We start from the raw sequence: 13,739 nt of genomic DNA, 5'->3' as shown, positions 1-13,739 counted from the left end.
GTTCTCTGTGTCCCTCTCTGGAAATATTAAAACATAGTAAGGGAAAATAAAAATTAAATGAAATAAAAAATTCACCTCAGAATTTCTTAAGTGGAAGTCCCACACATATAAAACTTCAAATCATTACTTCAAACAAGAATCAGAGGGACCAGTAGATGGTATAATGGTTGCACTGCTGGACTCCCAAGTAGTTGACAGCAATTCAAGTCCCAGACCTGGTAGCTTAAAACTCACATCAGGTTTGTGTGCGTGCATGCCCAAGATTCCAAAAGAAGAATGGAGAAAGGACTGCAGCATGGCCAAGCCCCACTGGAGGTGACTTCTTGCTTTCTGTCTCTCTGGTGAGCACACGCACTCTATAGCAAAAATCTCTCTTAAAAAGAAACAAAAATAGGGGACCAGCAGGTGGCATGGTGGTTAAGGTGCTGGATACTCCCACATTGCTGACCACAATTCGAGCCCCGGATCTGGTGGCTTGCTTTCAGACTTTCCCTCCTCTCTCTCTCTCTCTGTCTCTCTCTAGTCAAATTAAAATAAATGAATGAATAAATAAAATTCAATGATAATTCTTTAAAAAATAATAATAATAAAAGTTACAAACAAAAAAAATTTAACTATTCTTATTATGAACCAATTGATAAATCAGAAATAAAGATAAAGCATTTCTAAAATAGTGACAGGAAAATAAAATTCTCATATTGTGACATTAATATGTACATTATTTGTCCAAAGCTGGCATATTTAAAAATAAAATCTTATTATTCATATAGCTTAAAACGTAGACTAAACAATAAACTCACTTGGTTATTTCTAGTTAATTCCAGCAAATTACCTATAAAAAAATTCTGATATTAGAAACTATTTTAAAGGGCTCATAAATTATCATTTTCTTTTGAACACCAATTGTTAGGGGTGTAACTAAAAATCTGGTATCTGAATATATTGCTGTGCCTGACAATCATTATTAAAGTCACCAAAATGATAAAAGGGCATATATATTTTTTTTTTTGGAGAGGTTTTTCCCTATAGGGCGCGGGCACTCGCCAGACAGAAAGACATAGAGACAGAAAGTGAGAAATCACCCCCCAGGGGAGATGGTCATGCCACAATCCCTTTTCCTCCATTCTCCTCTAGGGATCTTGGGCACTCACGCACGCACATGCACCTGGCGCGAGTTTTAAGCCACCGGGTCCGGGACGCGAACCGCGGTCAACTATATGGGAGTCCAGCGACATAGCCATTACGCTAACTGCTGGTTCCCTAAAGGGCATATTCTGACCAAGATCTATAGATTCCCAAAGAGTTTATAACGTTTGTATCTTAAAAATAAAATACAAAGATAATAAATGTACATTTTAAATATTAATTTTTTGTTGAACTTTAAATTATTTACTTTAGTTAATATGTAAAAAATGAAAGGGCAGCCTAACAGAATTTGGAAGAGAAAGGATTCCAGTTACTAGAGTTTTAGTACTGTATGTTTTCAGGAAAAGTATTTTACTTGGAAGTGGCTTTTCATAGTTATGAATACAAGCTTAAATAATGAGCAGACTTAACAAATACTTATTATCAGTAATTAGATTTATAAGGATGACAGTTAAAAGCAATGCTTTTTTTTCAATGCACAACAATCATTTTTCCAAGTTCATTACTCTGTAATTCACTCTTCTTACTTTGCTAATGCAGCTATTACTATTCTGCTTTCCTTATATGGTATTTACTTTTAATGCTTCAAAAGACTCAGTATCCAAAGAGATTTTACAGACTTAAGGGAGAAACAAAGTGGAAGTTATTGGCACCATTCATGGAATACACAACAGTTTCGAACTACTGACATTCTCAATGCTCTATAATTTATGGGACCAGCAGTTAGTGTAAAGGCTATGTCGCTGGACTCCCACATAGTCGACCACGGTTCGTGTCCCGGACCCGATGGCTTAAACTCACGCCAGGCGCGTGTGAATGCGTGTCCAAGATCCCAAGAGGAGAAGGGAGGAGAAGGGATTGCGGCGTGGCCATCCCCTCTGGGGGGTGATTTCTTGCTTTCTGCCTCTCTGTCTCTCTCTGTCTGTCTGGCAAGCACATGCCCCCTATAGCAAAAACCTCTCAAAAAAAATTATAATTTACAAATAAATCTCTTAAAAAAAAAAGTCATCACAGTCACAAAAGTATGCTTGACCAAAAGTGACATAGAAAAAGTTCAAAAATACAGCCACAAAAAAAAGTGAGAATAACCCAAAGATGTTCATAATCTTTCACTCTTAATAAAGAACGAGGATGAGGTAGACTTACAGCTATATATACTTAACACAATGCATCAGCACTTCGACATGCAAAAATGCCCTACTATTAACAGGTCTGTTTATTATGAACACAGAAGAACCATTTTTCTCCATTCTAACAAGCTCTCCAAACTCCTCTCTCTCAAAAGCTCAATAAGCTAGATACTTAATTCAAAAAAAAGTGCATAAAAGATAGGGCCAGCAGGTGGCATAGTGGTTAAAGGCCCTGGACTCCCACATGTCCTACTGTGGTTCAAGTCCTGGAACTGGTGGCTTGCTTTCTCACTTTCCCTTCTCTCTCTCTGGTCAAATTAAAAATAATGGTAACAAATGGAATTAAATAAATGAATAAATATTTTTTTAAAAATGCATAAAAGGCAAACTGCATGAATGAAGCACCAACACAAGATAAAAAGAATGACTGAATCAATCACACAACTTACTCTACTTTTTTCATTACAACTAATAATCAGGAATCATTATTATAATACTTTCACAAGCTTTACACTTGCCCAAACACATTTGCTTTCATTATCTCAATTGTCATCAACAACAGTGAGAGAAAGCAAGTTCTAAAAAGCTTAAATGTTAATTATTTGTCCAGGGAAATATAAATATTAAATTCATGGAGCACAGAACTCATCTTCTGAATCCAAGAATGGAGTCCTTCCAAAATAATACATTATCTCTTTGTTAATAATACATAATAATAATAATAATAATACATAATCTCTTTATTTAATAAGAGTATATACTCAAAGGCAGGTAAGTGGCCCAATTTTCTCAGTTTTCAAAAAATAAAAAATAGCTGCTATATTAAGTTCTTCTTCACAATGTTAAGAATTTGGGAAATATTTGCTCTGCATAAAGGAAAAGGAATGGGAACCAACAGTGTTAAGAATCTGCCACGAGTTATACAGGATCATATTTAAGCTACTAACCATGCCTGAGAGAAGATACTTTGTTCATTAAAGGAAAACTAAAGAACAGATAAGGAAACTGCTGCAGATAACCCCACATTAGTCAGGTTGTAAATGGTAGGCATAGGTGGGTTTGATTCCTAGCCCTGGAGGTTTATTTCATTTAACAAAGAAACTACTAAATGCTTATAACATGCTCTGTACTGTGCCAAGTTCTGCAAGAGCAATGCTGAGATTTATTTCTGTTATTCAAAATACACATGGGCCAGCCAAGCATCATAGCAGTTAAATGCTGTGCATAAGGAAATGAATCCTACATGGTTGACAGTCCCTTGAATCCTCACCCTCACAGCTTAAAAACTTGCCAGGCATGTGTGTGTGCATGCCCAGAATCTGGACAGATTGGAGGAATGGAGAAAAAAAATTGTGGTGTGTCCATGCCCCACTGAGGAATGCTCTTTTGCTCTCTCCCTCTGGCAAGTGAACATACTGTCTGATATTTTAAAAAGAAAAGAGAAAAGAAAAGGAAAGAAAAGAAAAAAAACACTACATGTAATATTTCACAGAATGTTACTTAAACAAAATTCTTGGTTAAAAAAATTAAGTCTCTTTAATAGAAGGTAGTTATAATCAGCTCCATTTTATTCCGTCACAACATGAACTAAATACACCATTAGGTAACTTGGGCAGCTCCAAATCAAGACAAAAACATTAACTTTGACTATGATAAGGGTTTATAACACACACTATCCATGTAATAATTTGTTCAAAATACATTCTTAGGGAATCAATTCTGCTTACCTAAAATTAATTTGAGATTCATTTTGTATGTTAGAATTAACAAATAATAACAGCAACACCAAATAAATATACAACTAAACATTACTTATAACATTCTAATGCAAACACATATATGTACTTGCAGATGCATATGTAATACTGTAATATCATAACTTTTAGTAATATAGGTATTAGGCACTCTGAGTGATTTTACCACTAATGGAGTTTTCTGGGAAAATTTTCTAATTTATCCAAGTAATGTTAAATCTCATGTCTGCAAGTATGTCAAATAACAACGTTCAACTGCCTGCCCCAAAACTTGTGTAACAAACTCCATTCATTTATGGTTGATACTGGCAGTGGTTTATATGTACTGATAGGACAAGCTCTCTAGAAGATACAAAATACACAATTTCAAAGTCATACAATTCTTGGGACCAGCAGTTAGCGTAATGGCTATGTCACTGGACTCCCATGTAGTCAACCACGGTTCGAGTCCCGGACCCGGTGGCTTACACTCGCGCCGGGCGCGTGTGCGTGCGTGCCCAAGATACCGAGAGGAGAATGGAGGAGAAGGGATTGTGGCATGGCCATCCCCCTGGGAGGTGATTTCTCGCTTTCTAGCTGTCTCTCTCTGTCTGGCGAGCGCATGCGCCCTATAACAAAAACCTCTAAAAAAAAAAAAAAAAGTCATACAATTCTTAACAACAATAAAAAAAACCCTGCTTATATGACTACAATATACTCCATTTCTCTAGTGGAAAGAAAACAATCCTCCAAACTTTGACAAATATACTACACATCAAGTTTGTAATTTCAATCATAAATCATCTCAATGTGAGATCTAAAATTTTCCCTGAACAAATCTGATTATCATTCCCTTTTTTTTTTTTTAAAAAAAAAGAAAACTAGAAAGAGTTGACGGCTCCCTCTTTAAGTAAAAGATAAATACTTGTGGGGACCAGTAGTTAGTGTAATGGCTATGTCACTGGGCTGGACTCTCATGTAGTCGACCGTAGTTCGCCACCCAGACCTGGTGGCTTAAAACTCAGGCCGGGCGTGTGTGCGTGCGTGGCCAAGATCACCAGAGAACAATGGAGGAGAAGGGATTGCAGCGTGGTCATCCCCCCTGGGGGGTGATTTCTCGCTATCTGTCTCTGTCTGGTGAGCACACGCACCTTATAGCAAAAACCTCTCCCAAAAAAATTTTTAAAAAAGATAAATACTTCTCATACAGTGGCTGCACTTCACTCTCTCAACTAACTTCTAAGAGGTCCAGGAACTCCATCAAAAGCCAGAGGACTACCTAGCCATACTTCAAATCCAGCATATTCTCCTAGTTGTGTATTTGCAATGCTAATTCCCTACTTTTCTCCACCTATCATACTCCAAATCACCTTTCAGAACCCAAGTAAAGCATCACCTCCCTGAAATCAAACTCATTAACTACCTCAAACAAAGCTGTTAAAGGGCTTCCTAACCTAGCATGTTTCTAATTCAGGGCATCTATAACAGTACACACCACACAGTAACACTTACTGAAATGTACCAGAAATAAACATAAAAATCATTACTATTTCTAAGAAAAGTCTACTATTTAAACTTCACAAAACTACAAACTCTTTCTTTAAAAGGTTATTTTATTTAACTTTATTTACTTTAAAAAATTTGATGAGATAGAGAGACAGAGTGAGAGAGCAAGAGCGTGAAGGCAAGTCAACAGGTGTAGGATTCAAACCACGCGGTCTGCCAAGTGGAAGTCCAGAACCCTTAACCACCACGTCACCTGCCAGCCCCACGAAACTACAAACTCTTTAAGGTTATGATTACTATTCTAAAACACATGAATTGCAGAAAAAGTTTTAAGTTTGCCCTCCCACATAACTGTCCACTAAGATTCCAATTCCATCAGAGCTATAAATCATTTTCAAGGTGTCTTAATAAAAAATAATCCCTATTCTATGGCCTACCACAGTATTTTTAGCGGTTGCAAGACAAGGAGTATGTCTTCATCATCTCTTCTCCCCTTGAGAGTTGACCATCATTTATGTAGGAAGCACTAAATAACTGCTTATGAAACTTCATCTTCAAACACACAAAACTTAATCCTTTTTCAGGATCTCCTATTCCTGCCTGCAAAACCATTCACCCAGATTTGTTCATGACTTTCTCCTTTTACAGTTTCACTCAAAGGGCATCTCCACAGAGAGGGCTTCAATCATCACCTTTCTTAAAGTAATCTCTTTCTTAGATTCCTCATCAACTGCAGTACCTTATCCCTTTCATGTTTTTTCAGGGCACTTACCACTATATGAAATAACATTTGTTTTTTTTCTTATTGTTTGTCTCCTCTAGAATTTTAGCTAAACAAAAGGAAAAACCTGTCTTGACCCAACTATATACCCAGCACTCACAGTAATTTCTAGCGAAGAATAAACATTAAAATTACTTAAGGATTGGGAACCAGCAGTTAGCATAATGGCTATGTCGCTGGACTCCCGCATAGTCGACAGTGGTTCGCGTCCCGGACCCGGTGGCTTAAAACCCATGCCGGGCGCGTGTGCATGTGTGCCCAGGATCCCAAGAGGAGAATGGAGGAGAAGTGATTGCGGCGTGGCCATCCCCTCTAGGGGGTGATTTCTCACTTTCTGTCTCTCTGTCTCTGTCTGTCTGGCGAGCACACGCGCCCTATAGTGAAAAAAAAAAAAAAAAAAAACTCTCAAAAAAAAATTACTTAAGGATTTGGTTGAAAATATCTAGACGGCCATTAACATTCAACTGGTAGAGCCTAAAATTTAAACTTAATAGAAACAATTTCTACTGAAATGCTAATCAAAATAAGTAAATTCTACTAATTTTGCAACTGTAAAGAGAAAAAAAAAATCTTTTTTTTTTTTTTTTTAAATTTGCCATAGGGTATGTGTACTGGCCAGAAACAGAGAGAGACAGGGGGATGACCAGGCCACCACAATCCCTGTTTTTGGGTATACATGCATACACACCAGGCATATTTCCCAAGCCATCAGTCTGGGACTATGAACAGCACAGTCTCCTTAGCTACTACAGCAGGGCTGCCCTACCAGTTGCTGGACTCCCACATGACCGTCTGAGAATTGAGCCAACTTCTTAAAAACACAGAATGATAGGGTTTGAAGTGACCTTAGTGATCAAGTCCACTGGCTCTCAAACTATGCTTTAACGTAACTCGTGTTTCATAAATTTGTACTTCACAATTTCACTAAAGCACTGGGTCAGTCATTTTACACATATAAATCTATTTTAGAACAGGTGATTCACACATGTACACAAAAAAAGTGCATTGATAATTTTTCACAAGTGTTCATAGGTTAGAAAGGCTATAGCTCTAACTTCTTCTGACTTCGGGCTACACACACATAAAATCATAAAAACTACATCTGTAAAGTACTACTTAAACAACCAAATCAAGGCAAAATTCAAGGCCTTTCTGTCCAGCTCCTTGCAGAACTATGCAATATGTAAAATGTGGCATCAATATAATATTCACTTATCTATACTTCTTACAATGTACAAATGGATGTTAAAGGGTGTGGAAAAATGGAATTAAGGTATGAGTTTACTTGGGCACACACACACACAAAAAAACTGAAACCCACGTGTAGTTTTCCATAGTACACACTTTCCATGAACTTTTTAAGACTGCTCATCATATTCTTACCTATTAAGCTTTTGGGGTTTCTCAATGAATACTTATAATTTTTCAAAAATCTGAGTAGTTATTAGATATTGTGTCAGAAAACCAAGGTTGAAACAAAAATTCCCTATTCTCAAACTTCTCCATTAAGTTCATTAAATATCCTGAGTCTTGGGACCAGCAGTTAGCGTAATGGCTATGTCACTGGACTCCCACGTAGTCGACCGCGGTTCGAGTCCTAGACCCGGTGGCTTAAACTCACACTGGGCACGTGTGCGTGCATGCCCAAGACCCCGAGAGGAGAATGGAGGAGAAGGGATTGCGGCATGGCCATCCCCCCTGGGGGGTGATTTCTCGCTTTCTGTCTCTCTGTTTGTCTGGCGAGAGCACACACCCTATAGCAAAAACCTCTCAAAAAAAAAAAAAAAATCCTGGGTCTTTAGGACAACCAATGGAAAAAAAAAAAAAACCTTCCATTTAAAATTACTTTATTCAATAAACTAGGATTTTCTCTGTAGATCAGCACTAAAATAAATGAAAAAAGAATCAGACTCTGTGGCCAGTCTGAGAACAAAAATGGCCGTATTGTCCAACTTCTAATTTTCATGTTGATCAAAACAGCTTGATCTTTGTTAATGTTAACATTAAATCTTAAACTTATTTTAAAAGTTAACATCAAAATGGCAACCATACAAAATTGAGATAAGGTATATATAAAAGTGCTTTGTAAGACATAAATCATTTTAGAAATATCAAGTAGTAAAGTAAAAAAGAACCAGGTCTTTTTAGTGGCATGGTAAACTTAATGAGTATTGTTATTTTACTCATCTACGAAAGACCCTCAAGCACACAAAATTAAGTAGGAAATGTGTATGCAGGATAAGCATTATAACTTACAATGTAAAAAGTAACACAAAAGCACATTCCTGCCAGATATAACACAAAACCAAATGTTCCTCCCTCAAACACATTGTATTACATAATCAGTCATTACATTTTGTCCAGATGCTGACACAAAATGGAGTTATGTTTCTACATCTGACTATGTAAATGAAAACATGTTATATCAATATGAAAAAAAGGAAGTCTATTCATTGTTACTCAAATTGCCAAGACATAATTTTTCTCATGCTTATTTTATCATTCCTTGGCATAGTAAAATTTACTGTGTGTATTCTCATCTACTTTCCCCTAAGAAAATATTTCCATTCAGTAAAAGCAAAGCAAAGATTCGTGTCTTTAAAACTGGATCAAATTGTCTTTTAAAAATATACACTCTCTGTAGCTCTGAGTCATTATAAAAAGTCTCTGGAAAATACACAAGCAAGTGAGACCTAATTTCTAAACTGTAAGTCAAATGTTAGCATCTTTACTAAATGCAATTTTGGGAGTCATGTATTCTTGTTTTGATTTGTATATCTCTAAAATGGCCATGAAACTGACTCCCAATCTCCTATCCAAACTCTTTAAAAGGCCAGATGATTCTCAAAATTAGAATTTTTCATCATTTACAAGGGTAATATACTGTATACATTATTTATGACATACCTCCCAGGAAGGTCTAGACCTACAAGCAAACTAGTATTTCCACATCAAAATACTGCAAAAGTAGGTTAAGAGATCAATTCCAGTTGAAACTTGCCACTAAGCTTGTTGTTTATTTTTTAAGAAGGGGGGGCGGGGCCAGGGAGTCCATTTTCAGAAATTTTTGGATTTGGCATCTGAGATAAAAATACATTTAAATATCTCACCTTATTTTCCTAAGGACAAAGGTATGCAAACTAGAGAACACCTATTTTGCACTAAGTTCTGGACCAGGCATTAGGAAGAAAAAATAAATAAATAAATAGGCCCTAAACTTCCAAAAACCCAAATCTAACAGGAGCTATAGGCTTAGCCCTGATAAACATGCATTACCTTGTAAATATGAGAGTACTTCAAAAAGTTCATGGGGAATAAAAAAAAAGTATGTGCTTATTTTGGTGTAAAAACAAAATCTGAAATCCATGTGTAATTTTCTCACACTAAATTTTTTCAAGACTCCCTCATACAAATTTAAAAAAATCTCCTTCAATTAATGACCACTGCCATACAAAACACAACAAAAAGACAATCGTAAACATTCTGCCACAAGCAGAGCAGGATATTAATCACTTCATTAGTAACCGTCTTCCCTTTGCTCCAAACTAATTCTACACACAATCCTCTAAAAACCTAGTTAACCTATTTTCTCATAGGTAATTAATTAAGAAGCAAAACAGTAAGAAAGGAGTCAAGGAAGTGAAAAAACACAGGATGCCCTTCTGCCCACCTTTTTCAAAAATGCCTCTGATACTGCAGATCAGGGAAACTGAATGTCAAATGACAATGTGGCAACAGTTCAATACACATTTACTGAGAACCTACTAAGTACTATACACTATAAAATGTGCCAAAAATGTAAAAATAAACAAGACAAAGTCCTAACTTTTGAATGCTCTCAGTCTAGTGGAAGTTATGGTAGAGGACAGGGATAGGCAGTAAATTACAATGCAATGTGATGTATTAATAATAGTTCAAAGAACACAAAAATAAAAATACAGCAAAAGGATTTGAAAAATGATGAAAAGTTCCACGAAGGAAATGACACTACATAGGAGTTTTAAAGAATACATACATCAACCAACTGAGAAGTGGTAACATTTAAAATACTCCAACACACATGCACATACACACACATGCAAAAACACAAATGTATGAAAGGAAAACGTTTGGAGAAGTGGCAAGTATGTCCAAAATATCTAATTATATACAAATGAACTTAGATTCTGAGTCTAGGCATATACAAAATTACTAAAGAGTTCAGAAAAGGGAAATATTCCAATTTTTCTAGATAGCCATGAGCCCTTACCAAAAAATATAGTAAACCATTTTACTACTTCATAATGCAGCATACCCCCAAGTGATATACCAAGTGACTTGCATCTGTATTTCAGAGAACAAGATGTCAGAAAACACAGTAAGAATTCTATTTCTAGGTCATCCATAATATCATAAGCAAAGTTAATAAATGAACAAGGCTTGACAGCATGATTTGTGTAAGAGTTGAATTTTAAAATAGAAATCAAAGAATGCCAAAAGAAACCGAAAAAAATGTATTATTTACGATTAAGGAAGGGTTCAATGCAAAGAACGAAGATAAAAATTAAAACTTTAGAGCTCCTTTTGAAAGATAAACTTTCTACAGGTATCAATTTTAGTACAGCTGTTTTCAAAAGATCCAGTATAAGTCACAATCAACTTCAACTCCTTTAAGTATCAAAGGTAGAAATCCTTAGTTTAAAAAAGAACAGTAACTTCTATCATAATCCAGAACACTAGATCTCTTAGATCAATACTGTAATTCCATTCAAACTTTACAGTATAACTCAGATTAACTATGCCTCTAAAAGTGCCCTACCTGGTACCTGTTTTCTTTTGCTTCTTTGTGTTACAGAATCCACTACAGGTCCAGGTAACAAATGAAATCCTAAGTATTTAGTAGTATCGTTTCCTAAGACTGTATCACTATCTTCATAAGCTCTCCTCAAATATCTACTCAAGTAAGTACAAATCTTACAGTTTGCTTTTAAGTATGTGACCATAATGAACTTTCTGGTTTAATATTTTTTAATAATTTTAAAAATTACCATTTGACAGCGCTTAAACAACAAAAAATGTATAGACTGAGGTAGGTGTCTTTACTAGTCTAGTAAATGTCTACTTATTTCATATACTTAGGAAGCATGCATTTTTTTCCTGTCAGAAAATCTCATGAAGTATGTCACTGAAAATGTAAAACTACAACTTCTCATGGGTTGTGAAAAAATCTGCAACAGTCCAATATACAAACTTTTGATACCAATAGCTACTAAAGAGACAAAAACGAAAAAAATGGGTTAGAAGCACTTCCAATGAAATCTACTCATAAATCTAAAGTGCTTGTTTTTGAACGAGAATTTTCAGATAATAATTAACTACAATGCATCTCTTTAAAAAAAAAAAAAAAAAAAAAAAAAAAAAAAAAAAAAAAAAAAAAAAAAAAAAAAAAAAAACAACTTACATCCAAAAGTAAAATCAAAGGCAATTAGGGGTGGGGAGGAGGGGAGGAGGAGTGTATCATTCTGAGTTCAATTTTATCTTCAAGATACTCCTCAAATGAAAGAGGTAAAAATCACTCACACATACACTTTACTCTGATTTTTCCAGCCACATAAATTTACTTTAATATAAGAAAAATTTTAAAGGCTCTATTTGTTGCTTAAACAGGAAATTCTCTTTCTGTAAAGTCAGATTAGGTTACAGATAATCTGTATACTTAGAACAAAAAGATTCTGCTAACAAATGTTTATATTAACTTGTTTGTATTGATGAGGCATTAATTAGGATGTAAAAATATGTAAAATACAGTTTCTTACTTCCTGTCTAAACTATAATTCACTACAACTCATGCCCTCAAAAAAAATTGGAGAAAAATACCTTAAAATAAATGAGGATCTCACAAAGTCAAAAAATAAGTGGATGGAGTTTTGTCTTTTTAAAAAGTATATTGTGTATTTCTTTTTCTTTAAATTTAAGATTACAAAAGCACTAAAACCTAACAGTTCAACACAGAATTTATAAATGTTGGTCCACTAAAAACATATCAATGAAAAGAGATCTAAGTGTAGATATTTAACAATTTGCTAGCAGACATTTAGCCATTTCAATACACTACTATTTTTAATCAACCCTTAAAATTTAGGATAAGGCTGCTTTCCAAAGTTTCAGCAGATGTATCATTGACGTTTGGAAAAGTACTGTTGTCAAATATACCAAGTATTCGCAAACTAAACGTAAACAGATACTTTCAAATTTCTATCTCACCTGTCCACCCCATACTTACATTGTTTTTCAAAAGGCAAATCAGGATTTGCGTTTGGATTCTAAACTCTAAAAATTTCTAGTATCAAGCATTACAGGAAAAATGTTCAACTCTGAACATGAAATTCGGGTATGGCTTCCCTTTCTTAAACAGATTTTAACTCAATACTTGCTACTATTTCTTCAAAATTCTAAGGAATCATCTCAGTGTACTTAATTTTTGGGAACTGTCCAGATGATTAAAAAGGAACAGAATTCTTTAACCAAGAGTTTTATGTGAACGAAACAAAATATGTTGCACTCGATCTTCCGGATGTTGAAGAGTGAAGATGTCTCCTAGGATTCGAAGGAAGTTGATGTTTAGGTTCCTTCCGAGAGAGTGGTACCCGTATGTAAGACTTTTGTGGTAGTAATTCTGTACCCACAGGGCCTAGAATAAATGCAAATTCTGAACCTTGGAGATGCTTTAATAAAGCAAAACTACAAATCGTTTTCGCTAAGGCCCAATTACTAAGAGTCTGCAGCTTTCTCCATGACGGACATCAACGCCTCAATTAAGAAGTATGAGATCCTCTTTTAATCCAATTCAATTCCCCAGTGAAACTTTTAAGTTAGACTTAAGACAGCAAAAGGTGCTGAAGCCCCGGCGGAAGTAGAAACCGAGAGCTTGCAACTTCAGAGACAGAAGCGTCTCGGGTTCCTCCGCCGCCCCAGGACCATCCAGACTCTACCACAACACAGAAGCTTCTGCCTCCGGCTGCGGTGGCAGAGGCGGCATCACAGTTGCACTCCTTCTCCTTCCACCATGCATAGCACTCGGTATCCCAGGGCCTGGAGGCTCCTGAGGCCCGTTAGACAGTCCAGTGTCCCCTCTCTCACACTTACACACAAACAGAAACACACTCAAGTGGCAGATGATGTACATGTATTAAGAGAATGTGAAGAACCAGAGACCGCAGGAGCTGCTAGGCAGGCAGCAGAGCCGTCTAAAGTGGGCCTGGGCTCCCCCCCGCCCCCCGCCACTGCCGCCTTCTCTTCTTCCCCAGGAAGCAGTGCGGCGGCGGCACCTCCGCGCTGGCGGGAGCCCGGGGAGCGGAGTCTGGGGTAAGCCCCACCGCCCGCGGACGGGACCGGGCCTAGGATCTAGAGCTGCTGCTGCAGCGGCCCGAGTACAGCGACGCTTTACGTCCGGTCCACCACCCC

General features: G+C 36.5%; 1 protein-coding gene across 6 annotated transcripts in view; it reads right to left on the bottom strand.

Moving 5' to 3' along the window:
- The window catches only part of CNOT2 (CCR4-NOT transcription complex subunit 2), a 119,116-nt gene that overhangs the window by 105,165 nt on the left and 212 nt on the right, over positions 1 to 13,739 (bottom strand). The window lies entirely within an intron of this gene.

Source organism: Tupaia chinensis, unplaced genomic scaffold (genome assembly GCF_000334495.1).
Source record: "Tupaia chinensis unplaced genomic scaffold, TupChi_1.0 Scaffold000168_1, whole genome shotgun sequence".
Lineage (NCBI taxonomy): Eukaryota > Metazoa > Chordata > Mammalia > Scandentia > Tupaiidae > Tupaia > Tupaia belangeri.
Note: the sequence above shows the minus strand (reverse complement) of the source record. Positions and strands in the feature narration are given on the sequence as shown.